The sequence below is a fragment of the Sciurus carolinensis genome, unplaced genomic scaffold (assembly GCF_902686445.1).
Source record: "Sciurus carolinensis unplaced genomic scaffold, mSciCar1.2, whole genome shotgun sequence".
In the NCBI taxonomy this organism is placed as follows: Eukaryota; Metazoa; Chordata; class Mammalia; order Rodentia; family Sciuridae; genus Sciurus; species Sciurus carolinensis.
In genome coordinates this window covers 699,102-712,148 of record NW_025920154.1, presented here as the reverse complement: position 1 = coordinate 712,148, position 13,047 = coordinate 699,102, and positions in this window count along the sequence as shown.

Genomic DNA, 13,047 nt, shown 5'->3' with positions numbered 1-13,047 from the left:
ATAGCCAAATAAAGGAGAAACCAAATCATGTCAAAAACAAATATGAGTCAATTGACTGGGAATACAAATTATATCACAATAATAACCCTGAATGTTAATGGCCTGAACTCATCAATCAAAAGATATAGAATGGCAGATTGGATTAAAAAGAAAAATCCAACAATATGCTGCCTGCAAGAGACTCATCTCATAGAAAGAGACACCCACAGACTAAAGGTGAAAGGATGGGGAAAAACATACCATGCACACGGACACAGGAAAAAAGCTGGAGTATCCATCCTCATTTCAGATAATGTGGACTTCAAACCAAAACTAGTCAGAAGGGATAAAGAAGGACATTACATGCTGCTTAAAGGAAGCATAAATCAGCAAGACATAACAATCATAAATACCTATGCCCCCAAAATTGGCTCATCCACATACGTCAAACAAATCCTTCTCAATTCCAGAAATCAAATAGACCACAACGCAATAATACTAGGCGATTTTAACACACCTCTCTCACCACTGGATAGATCGTCCAAACAAAAATTGAATAAAGAAACTATAGATCTCAAGAACACAATCAACAATTTAAACTTAACGAACATATATAGAATATACCATCCAACAAAGAATGAATACACTTTCTTCTCAGCAGCACAAGGATCCTTCTCTAAAATAGACCATATTTTATGCCACAAAGCTACTGTTAGTAAATACAAGAAGATAGAGATACTACCTTGTACTCTATCAGATCATAATGGATTGAAATTAGAAATAAATGACAGAATAAAAAACAGAAACTTCTCCAATACCTGGAGATTAAATAATACACTATTATATGATGAATGATAACAGAAGACATCAGGAGGGAAATAAAAAAAATTCTTGGAAGTAAACGAGAACAAAGACAAATCATATCAAAATCTCTGGGACACTATGAAAGCAGTACTTAGATGAAGATTTATTTCATCGGGTGCATTCAAAAAAAGAAGTAGAAATCAACAAATAAATGGGTTAACATGACAGCTCAAAGCGCTAGAAAAAGAAGAGCAGACCAATACCAAAAGTAGTAGAAGACAGGAAATAGTTAAAATCAGAGCCGAAATCAACGAAATCGAAACAAAAGAAACAATTGGAAAAATTAACAAAATAAATAGTTGGTTCTTTGAAAAAATAAATAAAATTGATAAACCCTTAACCACACTAACAAAGAGAAAGAGGGAGAAAACTCAAATTACTAAAATTCAGAATAAACAAGGAAACATTACAACAGACACGAGTGAAATACAAAACATAATTAGAAGCTATTTCGAAAATCTATACTCCAACAAAACAGAAAACCTCGAAGACAGCAACAAATTTCTAGAGACATATGATTACCTAAACTGAATGAGGAGGACATACACAACTTAAATAAACCAATCTCAAGCAATGAAATAGAAGAGGTCATCAAAAGCCTACCAACAAAGAAAAGTCCGGGACCAGATGGGTTCTCAGCCGAGTTCTACAAAACCTTTAAAGAAGAGCTTATTCCAATACTCCTCAAACAATTCCATGAAATAGAAGAGGAGGGAACCCTCCCAAACTCGTTCTATGAAGCCAATATCACCCTGATACCTAAACCAGACAGAGACACCGAGGAAATAAAATTTCTGACCAATATCCTTAATGAACATCGACGCAAAAATTCTCAACAAAATTTTAGCCAATCACATACAAATATATATTAAAAAGATAGTGCACTACAATCAAGTGGGTTTTATCCCAGGGATGCAAGGTTGGTTCAACATTCGGAAATCAATAAATGTCATTCACCATATCAGTAGACTTAAAGTTAAGAATCACATGATTATTTCAATAGATGCAGAAAAAGCATTCGATAAAATACAGCATCCCTTCATGCTCAAAACACTAGAAAAAATTGGGGTAGTCGGAACATTCCTTAACATTATAAAGGCCATATACTCTAAGCCCATGTCCAATATCATTCTAAATGGTGAAAAACTGAAAGCGTTCCCCCTAAAAACTGGAACAAGGCAGGGATGCCCTCTTTCACCACTTCTATTCAACATCGTCCTTGAGACTCTAGCCAGAGCAATTAGACAAACCAAAGAAATTAAAGGGATACGAATTGGAAAAGAAGAACTCAAACTATCCCTGTTCGCTGATGACATGATTATATATTTAGAGGAACCTGGAAATTCCACCAGAAAACTTTTAGAACTCATAAGTGAATTCAGTAAAGTAGCAGGTTACAAGACCAATGCTCATAAATCCAATGCATTTTTATACATAAGTGATGAATCTTCAGAAAGAGAAATTAGGAAAACTACCCCATTCACAATAGCAGCGAAAAAAATAAAATACTTGGGAATCAATCTCACAAAAGAGGTGAAAGACCTCTACAATGAGAACTACAGAACACTAAAGAAAGAAATTAAAGAAAACCTTAGAAGATGGAATGATCTCCCATGTTCCTGGATAGGCAGAATTAATATTGTCAAAATGGCTATACTACCTAAAGTGCTATACAGATTCAATGCAATTCCAATTAAAATCCCAATGATGTACCTTGCAGAAATAGAGCAAGCAATTATGAAATTCATCTGGAAGAATAAGAAACCTAGAATTGCCAAAGCAATCCTCAGTAGCGAAGCAGGGGGTATTGCAATACCAGATCTTCAACTCTACTACAAAGCAAGAGTAACAAAAACGGCATGGTATTGGTACCAAAATAGACAGGTAGATCAATGGTACAGAATAGAGGACATGGACACAAACCTAAATAAATACAATTTTCTCATACTAGACTTAGGTTCCAAAAATATGCAATGGAGAAAAGATAGCTTCTTCAACAAATGGTGCTGGGAAAACAGGAAAATCATATGCAATACAATGAAATTAAACCCCTATCTCTCACCCTACACAAAACTCAACTCAAAATGGATCAAGGACCTCGGAATCAGACCAGAGACCCTGCATCTTATAGAAGAAAAAGTAGGTCCAAATCTTCAACTTGTTGGCTTAGGATCAGACTTCCTTAACAGGACTCCCATAGCACAAGAAATAAAAGCAAGAATCAGCAACTGGGATAGATTCAAACTAAAAAGCTTTCTCTCAGCAAAGGAAACTATAAGCAATGTGAAGAGAGAGCCTACAGAGTGGGAGAATATCTTTGCCAACCTTACTTCAGATTGAGCGCTAATTTCCAGAATCTATAAAGAACTCAAAAAACTCTACACAAAGAATACAAATAATCCAATCAACAAATGGGCTAAGGAAATGAACAGACACTTCACAGAAGAAGATCTACAAGTAATCAACAGATATATGAAAAAATGTTCAACATCCCTAGTAATAAGGGAAATGCAAATCAAAACTACCCTAAGATTTCATCTCACCCCAATTAGAATGGCAATTATCAAGAACACAAGTAACAATAGGTGTTGGCGAGGATGTGGTGAAAAAGGAACACTCATACATTGCTGGTGGGGTTTCAAATTAGTGCAGCCACTCTGGAAAGCAGTATGGAGAATTCTCAGAAAGCTTGGAATGGAAACACCATTTGACCCAGCTATCCCACTCCTTGGCCTATACCCAAAGGACTTAAAATCAGCATACTACAGAGATACAGCCACATCAATGTTCATTGCTGCTCAATTCACCATAGCCAGATTGTGGAACCAACCTAGATGCCCTTCAGTTGATGAATGGATAAAGAAACTGTGGCATATATATACAATGGAATATTACTCCGCAATGAAGAATGATAAAATTATGGCATTTGCAGGCAAATGGATGAAATTGGAGAATATCATGCTAAGTGAGATAAGCCAATCTCAAAAAACTAAAGGACAAATGATCTCGCTGATAAGCGGATGAGGACATATAATGAGGGGTGGGAGGGGTTAGCATTAGGTTTAGGGTTAGGCTTAGGGTTAGGGACAAGGAGAGCGGTAAGAATGAAGGAAAGAAGGACTGTATAGAGAGAAAAGAGGGGTGGGAGGGGGGGGGGGGGTGGGGGGGAAGGGAAAAAAATAATCAAACATCATTGCCCTATGTAAACGTATGATTACACAAATGGTATGCCTTGACTCTATGTACAAATAGAGAAACAACATGTATCCCATTTGTATACAATAATTAAAAAAAAAAAAAAAAAAGAACCAGCCACAGCCCGAGTCATCTGGAGCACTGTCTTCCTTTTCAGTAAATGTATAAGGTACTTCTGTTTTTGTTGTCCTGCTGGTTTGATATTTTATTTTCATTTTCTTTCTTGGCTTACAAGTACACAATTTCAAAATGCAAATATACAGTGAAGGAGGTCAGCAGAACAAAATACAAAATACTGCTTAGACAACTGCTTGTCTAAGCAACATTTGGAAGGATAAGGGAATGTGCTTTTAGAAGTTGTGCATGCAATTTGTAATTGAGAACTATAGGTTGGGATTACTCTGCCACTTTTTTTGTGCTAGATTTACTTAATTCCCTTGTGCAGAAAGATAATGAAGCCTAGATGCTTGATGAGTTTTGAACTACATTTAAAAATAGTGGTCCTTGTAATAACTGATTTTTTACCTAATGATTAAAACAGTTGCAGGTTCACACACTAAGTCAAACATGTGGCCAAAGTGTTTTCTGATAATATTATGTCAGTACATCATGTGATCTGTACAAGATAGATATCATCTGTCTCTTGAAATTTGCAAATTTGATGAGAGAAAAATTTTCTTCAAATATACAGATATTACATATGCAGATAAATCAATATAATGAAGATGTTAAAATCAAGGTATACATTTTTACAAATTTGTACACATATCTTGTTTTTTAAAATTTGCCTTTGTAAATTTTTGGAAAGGATATATTTTATGTTTCTTGATTATATTTCTCCATTTTTGTTGATTCTATTAATGTTTCTGAGAGGTTATTAATGATATTTTATGTTAATTTATTATCATCTATAAATTGCAAATACTTCCTACAATATATTAGTTTGGAAAAGAATTATAAAGTAGTTTCTAAGAATAGTAGCTAAATTAATAAACCATTTTGATTTTCCAATGTAAGAAAGATCTTCCCTACTCAATATTATATCATTATCCACTTAATCGTTATCTGTTTTTTTTATAAACCCATCCCACTTGCCACTTGGTGTGTGTGTGTGTGTGTGTAGGTTGTTTATATGATTTGAAGAATGTGCATGCAGCCTCATAATATCCCTAGTATTTTTTTTTTCATTTACCTGCCTCATTTAAACCTTAAACTTCATGTATGCAGTAAGGCTTAGAGACTTAGAGATCAGTAGGTATCATTTTTATATTGTATTTATTGTTTGTATTACTTATATTAATTGTATTATTCTATAAGGTACTTCTTGTTATAAATAGAGAAATCTGTAGAAATGATGAAACTGGGTCATAGATGAATTCTGTTGGCAAAATTAATGAGATTTAACTCAAAAACTTTAGAATAGTTGCAGTTTTATTATTTTTGCAGACTGATAAAGGGAAGTTCAGTATTCTGAAATATGTTATCTTCATGTAAATCATAATACATTTTAAATGTTTTGAGCATTATAAGGTTCAGAGGTAATTCTTTTTTTAATTTTATTTTTTTAAAGATTTTTTCATACATGTATATGGGGTAATAATGTCTGTCTCAATCTACCATCCTTCCCATCCCCATCTGCCCTACTCCTCTTCTCCCTCCCCTCTGTAATATCCAAAGCCCCTTCATTCTTCCCTACCCACTATGTATTAGCATCTGCTTATCAGAGAAAACATTTGATTTTTGGTTATTTGGGATTGGCTTATTTCACTTAGCATGATCTTCTCCAGTTCCATTCATTTACCTGCAAATGCCATAATTTCATTCTTCTTTAAAGCTGAGTAATATTCCACTGTGTATATGTACCATATTTTCTTTATCCATTCATCTGTTGAAGAGCATCTAGGATTGTTCCATAGTGTGGCTATTGTGAATTGAGCTGCTATAAACATTGATGCGGCTGCATCATTGTAGTATGCTGATTTTAAGTCCTCTGGGTATAGGCCAGAGAATGGGATAGCTGGGTCAAATCGTGGTTCCATTCCAAGTTTTCTGAGGAATCTCCATATTGCTTTCCAAAGTGGTTGCACCATTTGCAGTCCCACAAGCAATGTATGAGTGTATCTTTTCCCCCATATCCTTGCCAACACTTATTGAAAAGCTAATTCTTTTTTTTTTTTTTGTGGTACTGGGGATTGAACCCAGGACCTTGTGCATGTGAGGCAGGCACTCTACCTACTGAGCTATATCCCCAGCCCTGAAAAGCTAATTCTTATTATTAAGCCTTTTATTGCTCCTAAAATGTAAATTTTGATGTAGTCAGAAAAATTTAATCAAAAACATTTATTTGCACTAAAATACTGCCATACAATTTTGTTGATGCAGAGAGCGAGAGTTTGAATATTTCTGCACATTGAAATTTGTCATGACTAATGAGTACTATTGTATCAACTAGAGCCATGCTGTTCTCCTATTTCTTTATGGTATCTGTTCTGTGTTTTTTTTCCAAACAAATTTTTTAGCTTTGGAATAATTTTGATTTTAAAGCATCATGTTTTAATGTACTTTCCAGACACATTCAGAACTGTGAGCTTTAAAACTGAGAATCTCAGTAAACTCAGCAAATTATCCCATTTCTATTCATTAGTGTTTTGCTTCAAAGGTGAGAAAGTACTTCTTAGTTGTCTTCCTTAATCTATTTTTAGATTGGAAAGCATTTAAAAGCATTTTTGAATAATATAAAAATACCTTAATATGTTATTTACCAATCAATATGCAATTTTTAAAATTAATATCAATAGAATGTATTTTTTAACTGCCAGGAATTAAACAATATAGTACCTGGTGCCTGTGATTATAGTACATCAAAGAATTCCTCTTCCAAAAAAAAAAAAAAAAACTACAAGCAAATGTCCGAAATATGAATCTGGGAAGATGTGGCTTCAATCCTTTAAAGTAAGGCAAGCTTTAAAATGAAGTCTGTTGATTTCTAAATATTTAGACCACTAGTTTTGTCAACATTGGCCCTGCGCCTCTAGGTGAGAAGCTCCTGATGGGGTTTTATGACGTAATGTGATACCTATGTGTGCGATGCAGTTGCTAATGGATGTGTTCCTCATCGTCATTGCTGGAGGACAGGAGGCCCTTTCCGCCATATGCTTTTCACAGTGTTAGAGGGAATGAAAAACTCTGGGAAGTTATCTGTAAATCAAAAGCAGTAACATGAAATTGTGGGTCAGTGACAGAAAGATGTTTGCTGTGATTTCAGGGACCTGGCCGTTCTTAGCCAGAAAACTAAGGCTCCCTTGGCTGACCTGCCCATTGAGTCAGTGAACCTGAGTCTGCAAGACTTCATTGGCTACTTCAACCTGCCCAATGAGCACTTGGAGCATGAGGATGAGGAGAACAGTTTGTATGCCCTGAAGAATCAGCAGAACCTCTTCCAGGAAGAGGTGAGTCTGCCCATTTCTTCTCCTTTGTTTTCTTTGTTTTCTTAATGGTGGGTTTGTTTTTACATATTTATATATGCACAAGAGCTCCTTGGTGGGGAAAATTCTCCTTTAGTTCTCCATCTTTACACTTTGAGGTAGAGGCAACAAGTATGCTACTGTGCTGGGAAACAAGCCTGGGAGGTACATGATCATTACTTTTATTTCTCTGTCAATAAGTGTTAATTGTACAGGATGAAACTTGCCACTCCTCTGGGGAAGGGACATGTACTGTCATCTCAGCCCTCACCTGGCCATTTGTGAGCACTGTGATTTGCTTCAGGTTGGTTACATAAATAAGAGAATCTTAAATAAAATAGAGACATTGGAAAGCATCAGAGCTTTCTCACATCTTTCAAGTAATAGTTCAGGACAACAAGGGGCTATGTGTGCAAAAGGGACCTGTGCTGTAGATGGCCCACACCCCCAGGAGGAGGCTGAGTTCTGTGTTCACTGCAGGAATAGGACACCCCCAACCATTATTTTTACTAGCATAAATTGACTGTGACTGATTTTATTTCACCAAGTTTCCACTATTAAAGATTTTGTGAGCTGTACTTTATAAACAGAACAAAAGAAGGACCAAGTGATAGGGCAAATGTTGATGCTGTGGTACCCTGGTACCACATATTCCAGAGCTTCAGGGGAGGCTGTCAGGGTTGATAGGAAGACCTGGGGGGCAGCAAGACTGGAAGTCTAAAAATATGTTTTCAAAAGTATCTAAGGAAAAAATTTTGAGGACATTGTTGAGAACCCTTAATTCCTAAAGCTGTCGATGAGTTTTAAAGCTGCTTTCTGATACATTTGAAATTGACATGAATTTTTGAGTTTTTTTTTTTTTTTTTTAACTACATGTGAGAAAGACATAATAGAGAACACAAAGGCATGAAAGCAAAGAAAATGTCAGCATAAACTAGTAACACTGGGAGTCATGTATTGGGAGCTTTTAACACTACATATGCCAAATCATTGAAGTGTACATCTATTTTCTGGAAGAATTAAACCTAGATTTTAAATGCTAATTTAAATATTATGGATCTCATATTGGATTACATTATTTTTGCTTTCCTTCTTCAGTTTCTCATTTAAGACAGTCTGGATAGGACCTAGAAATGTTTTTAGGTTCATGGCACCTCTTGAACTCTGCATGAAATAAAGTTAATTTGATTAGTCATTTCTTTATTACTTATCCTTTCATGTGATTCACCTCATTTTGAAAACCTTGATCTAGGAATAATAATAAAAACATATTTTCAAATTTAGGTTGCTTCATATGGAATTGTGTAATGACATTTTTATGGTATTTTTTTCTTTTTTATTGGTGCATTTTAGTTTTACTGAATGGTGGGATTTGTTTTTACATATTTATATATGCACTGAATTAAATAATATAATTTGGCCAGTTTCATTCCCCAGTATTTCCCCCTTCCCTCTCCTCTTCCCTGCCCCTGGTTCCTTTCTTTTATTCTACTGATGTCACTTTGATTTTAATGAGTTCCCCCCATATTTCTTTGTCCTCTTTAGCTCCCACATAAGAGAGAAAACATACTACCCTTGTCTTTCTGAATTGACTTATTTCACTTAACATAATTTTCTCAAGTTCCATTCATTTACCTGCAAATCACATACTCTCATTTTTCTGAATGGATAAATAAAACTCCATTGTGTGGGGGCCGGGGGCGAGAAGCCGCTGCGGCAGCCGCCAGGAGACATTGACTTCTGGCTTCCCGGGGGGCTGAGGGATCCTCTGGCGGGCTGCAACCTGGGCCTTGTGGCCGCTGCGTGTCCCCGTGCTCACCCCCTCTCCTCAGAAGTGCGGCGTCCGCCATGGAAGGCACCGCAGCCCTGGGCTCCCCGGAGCGATGAGAGGGTAGCGGCGCGCGTGGCCCAGCTGCCTCCAGCGCCCAGTCTGCCCTGGAGAGAAGGAGGGTCGGTGGACGGCCGCCCTGCGGTGCCCGCCTCCCCGCCGCGCCGCCCCGCTCCCGGGGGCGCTGCCAAGGGACGCCCGCCGCCCTGCCGCCCCGTCGCCCGGCCGCACCTGGAGCCCGGTGCTGAAGCCTGCAAAGAGAGAATGTGTGAGTGTGTCACATTTTCTTTATCCATTAATCATTGATGAACACCTAGGGTGGTTCCCTGGTTTGGCTATTATGAATTGTGCTGGGTTTGTTATAGTGCGCTGACTCTGAATTTTTAGGGTAAATACTAAGTAGTGGTTTAACTGGGTCATAAATTGATTCTTTCCTAGTCTTCACAAACCTCTATGGTGACTTCCAGGGTTATACTAATTTCTGATCCCACTAACAGTGTAAAACTGCTCATTTTTCTCTGAATTCTCTCCAGCATTTATTATTGATTGTATTTTTGATGGCTGCTGTTCTAACTGGAGTGAGATGAAATCTCAGTGTAGTTTGATTTGCATTTCCCTAATTGCTAATGATATTGAATTTTTTAATGTATTTGTTGATCTGTTTTGTTCTTTCTTTGAAAAAAGCCTGTTTAGTTCATTTTCATGTTTACTAATTGGGTTATTTGTTTTTTGGTGTTCTAAGATTTTAGTTAACATATTCTGAATATTAATCCCATAAGGACCAGGTGGCAAAGATCTTCTATTCAGCAGACTTTCTTTTCACATTCTTCATTGTTTGCTTTCAGAATCTTTTAATTTGATGCCATCCTAATTTATTAACTCATTTCCTGAGCTTTGAGGTACTGTTGAGAAAATTATTGCCTGTGCCTGTATATGTTGGAGTGCTGAGCCTACATTTTCTTTTAGAATCTGTTGTATAATTTGTGGTTCAATTCTTATGTCTTTGATCCATTTTGAGTGGACTTTTACACAGGGTGAGAGATGGCGTGTCTAGTCCTAATTCTTCTACATGTGAATAACCAGTTTTCTGAGAAGTCTTTTTCAAAAAGACTCTCTTTTCTCCAATGTATGTTTTTGGCACCTTTGCCAAAGAGTGTGGGTTTGTCTCTTATCTTCTGTTCTGTTCCTTTGGTCTATGTGTCTGTTTTTATGCTAGTACCATGCAGTTTTAGATACTTCATCTCTGTAGAATAATTTTAATTTAGATATTGTGATGCCTCCAGCATTGCTTTTTTGGCTTAGAATTGCTCTGGCTATTGGTTCTTCTGGGCCTTTAATTCTTCCAAATGGATTTTAGAATTTTGTCTTGAATTCTATGAAGAATATTCTTGGTATTTTGATGGAGATTGCATTGAATCTGTCTATTGCTTTTGGTAGTATGGTCATTTTAACAACACCAGTTCTGCCAATTCATGAACATGGGAGTACTTTCCATCTTCTAAAGTCTTCTTCAGTTTCTTTCTTCTATGTTCTAAGTTTTCATTGTAAAGTTTTTTTTTTTTACTTCTTCATATTTATTCCTAGATATTTTAAATTTTTGAGGCTACTTTGAATGAATTTTTTTATTGATTCATTTCTGATATATAGGAAAGTATTGATTGTGTGTTGATTTTGTAACTTGCAAGTTTACTGAATTTGTTAATTAACTCTATCAATCTTCTGGTGTAGCTTCTTTGGGTCCTTCTAAGTATAGATGACATTTACAAACAGGGATAATTTTAACTTTTTTTTTTCTTATTTTTATCTTATTTTCTTCTCTTCCTAATTGCTCTGGCTAAAATTTCTAATACTGTATTGAATAAGAGTGGTGAGAGTGGACATCCTTGTCTTGTTCCGAATTTTAAATGAAACACTTTCAATTTTCCTCCATTCGTTATGATGTTAGCTTGGTTTTGTCACATATAGCCTTTATGATGTTGAAGTAGGTTCTTTCTTTAGTTTCTACTTTTTATCATGAATGGTTGCTGAATTTTGTTGAAGGTCTTCTCTGCATCTACTGATATGCCTGTGAGTTTTCTCCTTAATTCTGTTTATGTGGTGAATTACATTTGTTGATTTGCATATGTTAAGCCATCCTTCCACCCTGGGATGAAACCAGCTTGTTCATGATGTACAATCTTCTTAACATGCTGTTAAATACAATTTGTTAACATTTTATTAAGAATTTTTGCATGTAAGCTCATGAGGGATGTTGGTTGGTAGTTTTTTTTTTTTTTTTTTTTTTTTTTCTTCATGTCTTTATCTGGTTTTGATAGGAATGAGATACTGACTTTTTTTAGAATGAATTTTCAGTGTTCAATTCCTTTCTGTATCATGGAGTAATTTGAGGAGCATTGGAATTAGTGCTTGAAAGGTCTCGTAGATTAAGGTGAGAATCTCTCCGGTCCTGATCTTTTCTTCATTGGAAGACTTTTTATTAGTGCTTCTGTTTCGTTTCTAGTTGTTGGTATGCTGAAGTTTTCTTTGTCCTCATTAAATTTTGGCAGGTTATATGTGTCTAGAAACATTTCCTTTTCCTCTACCTTTTCCATTTTATTGATGTATGTTTCCAAAATAGTTCCTAATTATCCTCTGGATTCTGTGATGTTTGTGGTGATTTTTCTTTCTCTAATTTCATTCTTTTGAGTCTTCTTTTTCTTTTGGTTAATTTGGCTTAGGGTTTATCAGTCTTGGTTGTCTTTTCAAAAAAACAACTCTTCATTTCATTGATTCTTTGTATTTTTATCCTCATACATCAATTTTAAATCTAATCTTAATCATTTCCTTTATTGGTGTTGGAATTTTTTTTGTTGCTGTTGTTTTGTTTTTCCAGAACTTTGAGATGCATCATTAGTTTGTGTTTTTACTTTTTATTTTTTGGGGTTTTTCTGATTTTCTATGTATGTGCTTCACAGCTATAAATTTTCTTTTAAAGCTGACTTTATAATGTCCCAGATATTCTCATATGTTGTATCATTATTCTCTTTTGATTCCAGGAACTTTTTTATTTCTCTCCTGCATTCTTCTCTTAATGCATTCATTAATCAGAAGTGTATAGTTCAATGATTATGTTCATGCAGTTTCTGTAGGTTTTTTTGGTGTTGATTTTTAAGTTCAGTCCGTTATAATCAGACTTTTTAATCTGTTATATTTTTGTATTGTGTGTGTGTGTGTGTGTGTGTGTGTGTGTGTGTGTGTGTGTGGTAAATGTTGCTTTGTGACCTAAAATATGGTCTTCTTTGGAGATGGTTTCATAAGCAGGTGAGAAGAAAGTGTATATGACTATGGTTGGGGGAAATATTCTATAGATGTCTGTCAATTCTTTTTATAGTATTTTTTAGGTTTGAAGAGTCTTTTCTGAGTTTGTCTGGATGACTATCAGGTAGAGGGATGTGTGGTAATCACCCAATATTGTCCTAGGATCTATCTGAGACTTTAATTGGAGTAGTGTTTCTTTTATGTAATTAGGTTGACCAACATTTGGGGCATAAATCTTTATTACTGTTATATCATCTTGAGGAATTATTCCCTTTACCAGTATGAAGTGACCTTTCTGATTTCTTCTGGTTAATTTTGTCTTGGATTCTGCTTTATTGGATATGAAAATGGCTAGTTCTGCTGGTTTTCCAACTGTCTTCACATGGTATATCAATTTCTATCCTTTCACTTTCAGCTGTG